A 13,223-nucleotide genomic window follows, 5' to 3' on the forward strand; every position below is an offset into this window, starting at 1 on the left:
CCTTTATCAAAGTCGGAAACGTGATGGTACGCATTACTCCTCCTTACACGACGGCATCACAACAACGTTTCACCAGGCAACGCCCGTCAACTGCTGTTTGTGTATGAGAAATCGGTGGGAAACATTCCTCGTGTCAGCACGTTGTAGGTGTCGCCACCGGCGCCAACCTTGTGTGAATGCTCTTAAAAGCTCATCATTTGCATATCACAGCATCTCCTTCCTGTCGGTTAAATTTCGCGTCAGTAGCACGTCATCTTCGTGGTGTAGCAATTTTAATGGCCAGTAGTGTACTACCTTACAGTAACTTCAATCACCTAGTTTTTGTACACCAGTCAATATATCCCTTGAATTTGGACGTTTTCCAGAAAAATCTTTCCGTCAATTTAATCTAACGCTAACAAACAACGCCTTGTTTATGTAGATTTTGTTTCATAATGCAATGTATAATTTATTTACTAATTTTAAGAAATACAGGCCTGATCACGGGAGGAAAATGAATATCGCGTTCCATCATTTTTTAATGGCAAATTTTCCTTTTGAAGTGTGATATTTATTCTTATTTACAGTTACACCTAGTATATTACCGTACGTGACTTACACATCGTCCAGTGACATTAATTTGACCACCACTTTTAGCAGCACGCATGCGAAGGGAGAGTGTCGGGTACGTTCTGGAATGTATGAAGAGGAATGCGGAGCCAAGTCGACTCCGCTGTCGTGGATAGCTGCGTCACGTTTCTTAGTTGAAAACCCACTGCGCCAACAGCCCGAACGAGGTGGCCTCATAGATCCTCGATTGGGTTTAAATCGGGGTAGCTGGTCGGAAGGGAGTATTGGAAACTCATAATGGTTCTCTAGCACTCGCATAAACTGTGAGCTGTGTGACTCGTTGCACTGTCCTACTGGTATAAGGCACTATACAGAGGAAAAAACAAACTGATGTAGCGCGGACATGGTCATCAAGGATACTGGCATTCGTAAGTTGATCCATTATGACTTCAGAATTACAAGATCACCCAGGGAATGCAACGAGAACATACACCAGGCCATAACGCTCCCTCCTCTGGCTGGGATACTTCAGAAGGTTGTTGGAAATTTGTTCTGTGGGACCAAACCGATGAGGTCGTCGGTCCCTAGGATTATACAATACTTAATCTAACTTAAACCAACTTATGCTAAGGACAACACAAACATCCATGCCCAATTATCACTCAAACCTCAGACGGCGGGAGCCGTACGAACCGTGGCAAGTTGCCCTCGATCGCACGGCTATCCCGCGCGGCAAATTGTTGCAAGGTCGTACAGGCCAACGGCCATGCGTCCGCTGGAGCGTGAAATGTGGTTCATTGGGAAAGACCGCCTGTCATCATTCAGAGTGTCCAATTGCCGTTTCTTTTCTTTTTGTTTTTTGGCTTGAAATTCCTGCAGCTCAGGATAGGACCACAGCACTGATCTCGAGTAGCCAAACCAAACAACACAACTCGTGTATTGCTTTTCAATGGGCTATGCTTGAAGACAAACTAAAACGTAATTATATATCTTAATATTTTCAAGGCGATGATTCGAAGTTTATGGCTACGTTGCATGTGTCAGCACTCAAAACGTACACTGAAATATTAAAAACGAAAAGCAGGGCTGATAAGCGGGAGTTTTTCCTCTTCTGTGCAAAGTGATGTACGTCAGTCTTTTACCAGCCTGGAACGGATGATGCGTTGTGTTGTGATTTAAAATTATTACTATATGAACGTTGTTCCCTCTAATTAATAAATAATTACATGATAAATCAGTCTAATCTAAAAGCCGTAAATTCAACTAAATACCTAGATATTACAATAACGAACAACTTAAATTGGAAGGAACGCATAGGAAATTTTGTTGGGAAGGCTAATCAAAGACTGCGTTTTATTGGCAGGACACTTAGAAAATGTAACAGACCTACTAAGGACACTGTCTACACTACGCTTGTCCGTCTTCTTTTACAATACTGCTGCGCGGTGTGGGATCCTTACGGAATAGGACTGACGGAGTACATCGAAAAAGTCCAAAGAAGGGCAGCACGTTTTGTATTATTACGAAATATGGGAGAAGTGTCACAGAAATGATACAGGATTTGGGCTGGACATCATTAAAAGAAAAGCGTTCTTCGTTGCGACGGAATCTTCTCACGAAATTCCAATCACCAACTTTCTCCTCCGAATGTGAAAATATTTTGTTGACACCGACCTACATAGGGAGGAACGATCACCAAGATAAAATAAGGGAAAGCAGAGGTCGTACGGAAAGATACAGGTGTTCATTCTTTCCGCGCGCTATACGAGATTGGAATAATAGAGAATTGCGAAGGTAGTTCGATGAACCACCTGCCAAGCACTTAAATGTGGTTTGCAGAGTATCCTGCAGATGTAGATGTTGAAGTAGAAATAATGCTAATAATTAATACCTTAAGTGATATCCAGGAGTAAACTGTCTACTACTATATTAATTCCTTCTCTTCAACATTAATTTTCTCTGCACTTGCGTTAGGTATGTGATAAGTCATCCTCGACGCTGTGCACCAGCGCAGGGACAAAATGTTCAAACCAGCCCTCTGGAAGCTGCAGTCCACATTTTCAGAGGAAATCACAAGGTGAGATGACGACCCAGAGCAAGTACTGGCTAACTATCCAGCCATTGTCAGTGCTGGCACCTACGAATCGTGTCCATGCAGTTTATAGCGCAGTGTATACTGTGCGATATGGTGTCAACGGCTACTTTCGCAGAAATTGTTAATATGGCGTGGGAAATGTCCGCCACTTTACAACGGGTGAAAACCCCCTGGCCTAAAAAGTTGTGAGAGGGCAAATTGTTGGCTCTTGTTAAAGAAAGGGTAGTACGAGAAACCAATTTGCGTATAGGGTGAAATAACCATCCTAGTTCAAGAATGGGAGGAGAACTCAAAACTGTTTGATAACTGTGTTCATGGGTGCGCAACGATTAGTTAGTGTTGCAAAGCTTCTGCTAGGAGGGGAGATAATTGTCTTGATATCAAAAATATAATTAGCTAGTATTTTGCAGAGATTTTTTAATTGGCGTACGAGAACTAGGACTGAGAGAGTGGAGAAAGAACTCTGTGTCATTAGATGACACTTCGACTAGGGAGACAGAAGAGGGCAGTTGGGCACGAAATATGGAGAGCACTTGGTCAGAGACATTGTCAGGGGACCTGAAAGAGAGCTGTAGTTAGCACACCGCGCCTTGTACTCGTCCACCATGGGGCTCGGGAATCACAGCACCAAGTTACAACACCTGGAGATAAGAGCCCGAAATAGGTCGTGTGGCAATAAAAGAACCTTACAAGTGTAGCGGTATTTTCAGCCTCTGGTATAAAGCTCAGTTGCTGATGTCTCTCGGACAGGACTGTTTGTAGTGGGCTGATTCTTGCAGTCGTAGATCACAGTACCCCCTACGCTCCAAGCTTCTGAGTGCTGATTGTGGCGACAGATCGGAACTTGGGCGAGCAGGGTATGAGAATTACTGTCTGGTGCGCCGCTAGGTTTAGTCATGACTACCGAATCCAATCATTTTCTCGGCTGATCATATTCTCGTTCATGACAGCCTGCAATGTTAGTTGCATGGGTAGTTTCTCATTCCTCTAGTAAATTCTGGCAACAACTGCGCGGCCATCGACTATTTATCTTCCTATGATTCACGTGTACATTGTGGTCATGTCCCTTACACATAATGCAGCCTATCTCTGCCAGGATATTCAGGTGTTAAATTAGAACTGCCTCACGTCAACTGTTAATTTCCGGACTCTTTGCATTATCTGTGATAGTTTATTATTATCATACGTTAGCAGCGAAGTTTGTAATAAACATTTATTATTGTCGACCACTGTATTATTTCAGTTAGATAAACATCCTGTTTGTTATTTTTCGTGGGATGCAAGACCTGCGTCTCATGTGTGCTAGAGCCATCGCTGCCCTATTAGTTATCAGTTGTGTGACGCCTTTCTCATTCAGTGCCTGAGTCCAAGACGAGCGATATGACTATCGATCAGTCCAACCGATTTGGGTCATACTGACATCCACAGAGTTATGTCGAAGGTTCAGCTGTATCCTCACGAAAGATTTTGCTGAACTTCCTCTGGATGATAAATTAGTAAGATCTTTACTGATACCAAGGAAAAATATTCTGTGCCACAATCCAATTTACAGCGACTCTCTGCACCGAAAATTTAAATCAGATACATTAGAAAGTCATTTTGCATGAGGCCCGCTTATTTGATAATGAACTGTATACCAACGACTACACATTCTGTAGTTTTAGGGCGAATGTACTTGTTGGGGCATCATCTAGAAACAGTTGCCATAATATCTGCATATCATTATGGACACTGTACGCATAATAATCTCTGTGGTCGATCTACACTAATCACAGATAATTAAAAACAGTGTAGGTGTAGTGCTCATCACTGGACTTGTGACAATGTTGCGCGGGATTGCATATCCAGCAGGGGATTTACACGTCGCGCTCGCCTGCCTAGCAAGCGCCAGTGTTACAGCAGCGTAAACACGGGTGAGTGGCGCCGCAGCTGTGTCAAAGCCCGGAAAAGCCGCCCCATGAACCGGTGGTCGCCCAGCCGACGGCGGGCTCTTGCTTCCAACGATGCGGCTGCCGCTTGTCGCTTGTATGCTACACACAGTGTTGTTCATCCCCGTAATGAAAACTCAGTGTCACTCATCGGTAAAACAGGGTGCCAGGTGAAGTCTCCACAGAGAAAATTATTCCGAGGACGTGCATCCAGACAATATGTGCTGCTCCTCATCTTGCAGTGGTGAAGAAACGAAATTTACGTATCCATTCGATCCCTAGTCGGCTACAAAAAGACAACAATAATCCTGAGGAAAAATAAGAAAAAAGAAACTACAAAAGACCAGGCATTCAAAAATAATGAATGAAAACTGCATCAAGAAATTAACTATGCAAAGTTTTAGATGTAGAGAGATATCTGTATGTGCAGTACTATTCTAAAAAGTTTTTAGCACACTGTGCTTAGCATAGTACGACGTGTTATGGTTTCTTACGCATGGAGTGCTAGAATGTTAACTCTTTAAATGTCTCTGCGTTTGATGTAATTATCCAATCTTGTCCTCGTGGTTCCTACCGGAGCGATACGTAGATCGATGCAAGAAACTTTTGCTGTGCCTTGATGGATATGACACTGTTCCACTAACGCTCGTATCATACTTGAATTTCCCGCCGGCTGCGTCGAGCGACACTGCCGAGTGATATACTCGGAAACCAGTAAAATAAAGGCGCTTCACGAGACCAATAGTAGAATGTCAGGAGCATACGTGCGTAGAATTTACTATGGCAGTAGTTGATTCATACGACATAAACAATCATGACGGAATAACAGTATGTCTTTCATAACACGAGTAGAAAAATAAGGCGTTTGCGTTCCCTGTATGGATTCAAATGGTTCAAATGGCTCTAAGCACTATGTGACTTAACATCTTAGGTCATCAGTCCCCTAGAATTTAGAACTACTTAAGCCTAACTAACCTAAGGACATCACACACATCTATGCCCGAGGCAGGATTCGAACCTGCGACAGTAGCAGCAGCGTGGTTCCCGACTGAAGCGCCTAGAACCGCTCGGCCACAGCAGCCGGCAAGCTCCTGTATGGAAATCAATATAAAGGCACTCACTATCCTGTTCCCTTATGGCATTGTTGGTACTTCGTCCAACCTTCGTTCTTCCTGATCACCTCAAAAATTCACTTCGGTATTGATTTTGTTTGCGTTTGTAGTTCTTGAAGCGAAATTGTTGCCTACTTTTCTCGTGTGGCTCCTTTCAGTTCAGATGCGACCTCAAATTGCCTAACATTACGATGACACACATTGCAAGTATTCCTCAAAGGTTTCTTCGGGGCTCAAATCCGGGCTACGTGCAGGCCACAGCAATACATCGATATCTTTATGTTCAAACCACATTTTTGGTGTAGCGGAAACATACACAGATGCATTATATTACTGCAACACTAGATTTTCGTCCGCTAGATGTCCGTACATTGTAATCAGTTCTGTCTCTAGCATCTCAGGGTGCTCGTTAGATTTCTAGTGTTAATACAAGCAGTGCGGGACTTATCTTTAGTGTAGAAACCTTCCCAAATTATAACACTTACACCATAAAATTTTCTGCTCAATCTTACCTGCTGCTCTGTTCTTAGATTATATCAATCATATTAAAATCCATCCAGAGCATCTAAATTAAACTACTTCTCATCACTGAAGATCACATTATCCCATTCTCAAGTCCATGACATACGTTTTCAGCAAACTCCAATTTAGCCTGTTTATGTTCGGCGTTACAGCAGGTTTCGGCAGTTGTTTCTTACATGCAATATGTTTCTCATTCGACAAAATATGTCGTGTACGTCTGGCAGTTACTGAAAACTGTACATCAGTTCAAATGGCTCTGAGCACTATGTGACATAACTTCTGAGGTCATCAGTCGCCTAGAACTTAGAACAAATTAAACCTACCCAACCTAAGGACATCACACACATTCATACCCGAGGCCGGATTCGAACCCGCGACCGTAGCGGTCGCTCGGGTCCAGACTATAGCGCCTAGAACCGCACGGCCACTCCGGCCGGCACTGTACATCAGTAACACGTTGAGAAAAATAATGGTTTGTGGCTCTTGATTTGCCCGAAGGGACCGTTTCGATGCCACAGATAACTTTCTGCCTTACCCATATTTTCCGTTCTGTACATACCGGCCGTCCAATCTAACGAAATTACTTCAACAGTAAAACTTCTTGGCGATTTGACGATAACAGAGTCGCATTACCTTCAACACACCGATTTTTGATTTTTCATCACGTGATAACTTTTTTCCTTGTCGTTAGGTCACAATCGTTGCTCATGCACGTAATACGGACTGTCACTAATAGTGTCTTTCCTACCTGCAAAAAAGGCAAGTACGCACACACTAACACAGACCAGAGCCGTCTACCCGTATACCGGGTTCCTGCCTCTACCACCTCACCCGTTGGTGTCTTCTTGTATACTATACTACTGACATTAAACACGATACCATTTGACTCCATCTGTCGGTATCTTTCGTACTATTAGGTTTACATCGTGCACAACTGTTCCAACCGACAACGCCAATTTTTCTGGAAATATCCATACCTTTATACAGATTTTCACTACTTTAGGGGGAGCGTGGTTTTGCTTCCTGGAACGAAGGCAGAAGGACACGCGGGTCGGCAAATTTCTGTGATCGGGGCAAGAAGGAACGACAGTGAACAGGCGCCAGAACCTTGATTGCAGCTGGGAGAAAGCACTGACCTCGCCTGCCGATAAAGTGGGAAGTGCTGCGAAGTGTGCTGGGGCACCGACACCACAGTTAATTTTCCACCGGTTCTGAAATACGACGGCCATTCCTTTATTAAGGTTCGAACGGGCTCGAAATCAGAATAAAGTTATGTTTGCAACATTTAGCTACATCTTACGGCTACTCCTCCACATAGTCATTGCTCAGACTTTGACATCCGTCATAGCGTCGTGCCAACTTATCAATACCCACGTTATAGAAATAGGCCGCCTATTTTTCCCCCAATTCTCTACGCTGGTCTACAGCTCGTTGTCTGGGCCAAAATGTCGTCTTCACAGCCAGCGGTTCATGTGAGATGACGTGCTACAGACGCCAGATTTAACCGACAGGAAGAAGATGCTGTGATATGCAAATGATTAAATTTTCAGAGCACTTACACAAGGTTGGCGCCGTTGGCGACATCTACTGAGAGCTCACATGAGGAAAGTTTCCAATCCATTTCTCATACACAAACAGCAGTTGACCGGCGTTGCCTGGTGAAACGTTGTTGAGATGCCTCTTGTAAGGAGGAGGAATGCGTACCATCACGTTTCCGACTATGATAAAGGTCGGATTCTAGCCTATCGCGTTTGCGGTTTATCGTATGGCGACACTGCTGCTCGCGTTGGTCAAAAGCCAATGACTGTTAGCAGAATATGGAATCGCTCAGTTCAGGAAGGTAATACGGAAAACCGTGCTGGATCCCAACGGCCTCGTATCACTAGCAGTCGAGATGACAGGCATCTTATAAGCATGGCTATAACGGATCGTGCAGCCACGTCTCGATCCCTGAGTCATCAGATGGGGATGTTTGCAAGACAAACAACCATCTGCACGAACAGTTCGACGACATTGGCAGCAGCATGGATTGTCAGCTCCATGGCTGCGGTTGCCCTTGACGCTGCATCGCAGACAGGAGCACCTGCGATGGTGTACTCAAGGACGAACCTGGGTGCACGAATGGCAAAGCGTCATTTCTCCGGTTGAATCCAGGTTTTGTTTACGGAATCATGATGGTCGCATCTGTGTTTGGCGACATCGCGGTGAACGCTCATTGGAAGCGTGCATTCGTCATCGCCATACTGGCGTATCACCTAGCGTGATGGTATGGAGTGCCATTTTTTACACGTCTCGGACACCTCTTGTTCGCATTGACGGTATTGAATAGTAGACGTTACATTTCAAATGTGTTATGACCCGTGACTCTACCCTTCATTCGATCCCTGGGAAACCCTACATTTCAGCAGGATAATGCACGACCGCATGTTGCAGGTCCTGTCTGGGCCTTTCTGGATACAGAAAATGTTCTACTGCTGCCCTGGTCAGCACATTCTCCAGATCTCTCACCAACTGAAAACGTCTGGTCAATGGTGGCCGAGCAACTGGCTCGTCACAATACGCCAGTCACTACTCTTGATGAACTGTGGTATCGTGTTGAAGCTGCATGGGCAGCTGTACCTGTACACAACATCCAAGCTCTGTTTGACTCAATGACCAGGCGGATCAAGGCCTTTACTGCGACCAGAGGTGGTTGTTCTGGGTACTGATTTCTCGGGATCTATGCACAGAAATTGCTTGAAAATGCAATCACATGTCAGTTCTACTATAATATATTTATATACCCGTTTTTACCCGTTTATCATCTGCATTCCTTCTTGGTGTAACAACTTTAATGGCCAGTAGTTTATTTTCTGTGAGCTGTATGAACTCAGGGAACCATAACTGGCGGGAGTCAGTACTTTCTAGGCACACTCTGCATTCAGAACTGTAAAGAGCGACGTGACGCGATCGACGGGCATGCTAGAGACGCTACGCCATCTGTGAAATGCTTCATCGGAGTTTCATGGTGGTTTTAATTTCATGACTTATGGGATCCCGATAAAGGAACAGCCCTCGTAGTTACCTGCTACATGCGAGGAGCTTTTGCAGCAATGTTTTTTGTAATTTGAACGAATCTGGCTGTGAAGCTTAATCTGTGAGGTTCTTAAAAACTTGTAAGTGCATGGAGAAGCATGGGTTTTAAGTGTTTTTCCTTTGATCTTCATGCCGGATAATTTCTTTTGCTTCTAATTAAAATTGTGAGAGATATCCCACGTAATCAAACCACCCATTCCTCTAAATTCACGTAAAACTATTTCTGTAAATTTTGTACGTCATGGGCTTTCTTGGAATAGAGTGAAATGCGTGAGAACAATTGTGGCCCGGTGACATGGCGCATTGTCGTCCATAAAAAGTTTGATCCTAATTTTGAAACGAAGTCCATAATTAGCTACAAATGGTCTCCAAGTAGCAGAACACACCCTATCCAGTCAGTGACCCAGTGAATTCCATTTAAACACTGCCCACACCGTCGTGGAACCACACCCCGCTTGCACTGTGCCTTGTTAACAACATTGGTCCATAGCTTCATGGGGTTTGCGTCACATTCGAATCCTACCATCAGCTGTTAGCATCAGAGCTTACCAACTGAAATTGGGACTCGTCAGACCAGGTCACGCTTTTCAGTCACTTGGTCAAGAGCCAAGGAGAGGCGCTGCGAGCGATGTCGTGCTAATAGCAAAGGCACTCGTTTTGGTCATCTGCTGCCATAGCCAGATTTCACCACACTGTCCTAACGGATACGTCGTACGACCCACATTGATTTCTTCGGTTCCTTTATGGAGTGTTTCTTGTCTTTTAGCACAACTCAACGCAACCGCCTCTGCTCTCAGTCGTTAAGTGAAGACCATCGGTCACTGTTTCGTCCGTGGTGAGGGGTAGTGACTGAAACTTGGTGTTCCCGGCACTCTCTGAATTACCTAACGATTTCCGAAATACATCTATCTCCAGCTACCACTCTACGTTTAATGTCTGTAACTTCCCACTAAGCTGTCATAATCTCGGCGGAAACCTTTTCATATGAATGACATGTGTACAAATGACAGCTCCGCCAATATACTGCCCTTTTATCCGTTAACACCGTACTACCACCATCTGTGTACGCGGATATCGCTGTCCCATGACTTTAGGAACCTCAGTGTAATTTGCATCTTCAAGAGTCTACAAAATCAGGTTTCCAACATTTCGATGCCAAATTAGATAAATTAACTACCTGTACTGCCGACCATTTCTCTATTCGTTTAATATTGCCTGTTAGTCTTGTATGGTCTGGGTGCTACTCACATCAGCAATTTCCTAATATGGGACTCTCAAGTGATTTTGAAACAATCTCTATTGCAAACTGACCTCGTTTTCCCAGTATCCTGCCAGTGAGTCTGTCACCTGCCTTACCTACAACTAAGCATGTGTGATCGTTTCATTTCATATCCCTAAAGTTTCTTGTACCATTGTATTTGTATGAGTTGTGTTATTCTACCTGTAGATCATTATGTAGTCAGTTTCCTCGCTCTGTGGAATGCGTAATTTCTATTTCTATCCATGTAAAGCTAGTGGCCAATATTGGCACCGCTTTAAATCTTATCCACATCTACATGATATTTCTGTAGCTTGTTTTCAGAATGTACTTCCTTATAAACAACTTCATTATCAGCGAAAAGTGCTATGTAGCTATTGTTATTGTCTGCCAGGTCATTATAAGATGAACAATAAAGGTCTCAACAATCTGAAGTTACTCCTCTTTCTGCCGACGACTGTCGATCAAAGATTTCCATGCTGCGTTCCGCCTACTGAACTCAGTCACAAATTTTGTTCCGTACCCAATATAATCGTACTTTTGTTGATAGCTGTTGGTGTGACAGTGAGCAAAATTCTTTTCTAAAGTCGACAAATACCGTATCTAGGTGATTTCATTGATCATGTCAAAAGAGCGGGAGTTGGGTTTTGCGTGATTACTGCTTGCGGAATCCACGTCGGTTGGCATTGAGGTGGTCGTTTTGTTCGACATACCTTGTTATGTTTGATCTCAGAATAAGTTCTATGATTCTAAAACAGATGGGGGTCAATGAGATTCGAGAGTAGTTTTGTGGATCACTTCCACCACTCTTCTTGTAGGTATGTGTCACCTACTTTTCTAATCATTGGCCACAGTTTTTTAAGGGGTCTGCGGTATTTTATGATATAAGTAGGAGGTAACTCAGCGGCAAATTCTGAGTAGAAATTGGCATGGACCCCACTAGACTCTGGAGCGTTGTTTAGCGAATTTAGCTGTTTCTCAAAGCCACTAACTCTAACGTCTGTATCATTCATCTTTTCGGTGGTGCAAGAAGTTATCTGGAGCAGAAAATGTGTGTCTTCTTCAGTAAAGGAGCACAAACGAAATTCAGCATTTCAGATCTTGCTCTGCTGACCTCAAATTTATTTCTTTTGTTATCAACGACTGGCTGTAAACTTTGGAGACAACCTTTACATATGACCAGAATTTAATGAAATATTTTGAGAGACCTTTGAACAAGTTTCTGCTACAGTATTCATTGAAGGCTTCACGCGTTTCCCTCTAGACAGTCAAACGTTTTCCATTCAGCGTCCCTCTATGGATCGATGCATCTTTTATGTTTATTTTACAGAAGCAGCTGTTTCTTTAGAAGTTTTGTTGACAGCATTGAGTGTCCTGCCTGTCATGACATTAGTAGGTATGTATTTACCTAGTGTATGATGAACTATTCTTTTAAACTTGGGTCGAAGTTCTTGTACAGGACATGGTCCTATCCAGAGGTCATTGTTCTGAAGCCCCCTCAGATGTGAAACGACTGCTTCACACGAGCGATGTTAGTCCCCCTGTTGTGTCCTAGCCTAAAATATTCAGTATAACTGTGGCCATCAGTAACTATTTACCGAAGGCTGCCCCTTACACGTTCCTTCTGATCTGTAAAAAGTCTTACACTCTTGTATCTCTCATAAAACCAGTCTCCTCTCGGTATGTAATTCCTCATGCAGACAATGTACGTGGCAGTAAAGTAATGTTACATTTCACTGCCAGGAAAAAGCCATTTACTCCTCGAAAGAGACTGCAACAAATTTGTCCTTGAAAGATGACGAGCTTCTTTAATTGAACAAATATCCCATTACCACTTGTTACTGATACTGGGGTATGTGCTGACACTCAAATGAACGCAGGGCTAGTGAAAGTCAGTTATAGCTTCTGAGGAGGAATGTGTAGTTTTCCTAGTCACGATCCATCTATCAGTGAGAGAAAACCTAGTTTCACATCAAAAGTACTTCGCAGTGAGATGCGGGTGTCTCAATAAAAGCGGAAAACTTGAAACTGAGAACAGGGACAACGACATGGAAAATTTTGATATAGGTACAATATGGTATGCATTGTCAGCGAAGGGGTACTAAGAGGTAGGAAGACCAATGTTGTGTTCTATTTCACTAACCACACGGTAGCCCTGATCATCCTCATGCATCACGGCACGCGGACAGACTGTTGGAGATTTGCTAAACATCCGTCTCTTGTATGGAGACGGACGAGTCAAAAGAGTGTGCAAGCAGTGAATTTCGCTGAAGCATGATCTATCAAGAAGAGTGTTTTAGATTTATCGATCACTGGCTTCGGGAGGCTCGTTTGTTGCGACTGCAAACATATGGATATGGTAACAGGGTGATGGACTTTCCCCTCCCTTTCAGGAAGAAATGCTCAAATGGGTCGAAGTAGTCTGCGCTGCGGGTAAGCATTGTACTGCACGGGTAATGAACGTGGAAGGCATAGCTTGTGCTTAACTAACATGTCTATTTATAAAGGAATACATGATGGGAAAGTCCATTATTGTAGCAATAAGTACGTCGAATGAGACGAGCCTCAAAAGCAAGAGCTACGGTATTCTGGGAATATCTGGGTTTACATTGTACAGCAGTGTCTAACTGGCTGTTATCTCTTCCTTGGCGATTCTACGAACTCTGCCAGCAGTTCATGTAAAC

Source organism: Schistocerca americana, chromosome 4 (assembly GCF_021461395.2).
Source record: "Schistocerca americana isolate TAMUIC-IGC-003095 chromosome 4, iqSchAmer2.1, whole genome shotgun sequence".
NCBI lineage: Eukaryota > Metazoa > Arthropoda > Insecta > Orthoptera > Acrididae > Schistocerca > Schistocerca americana.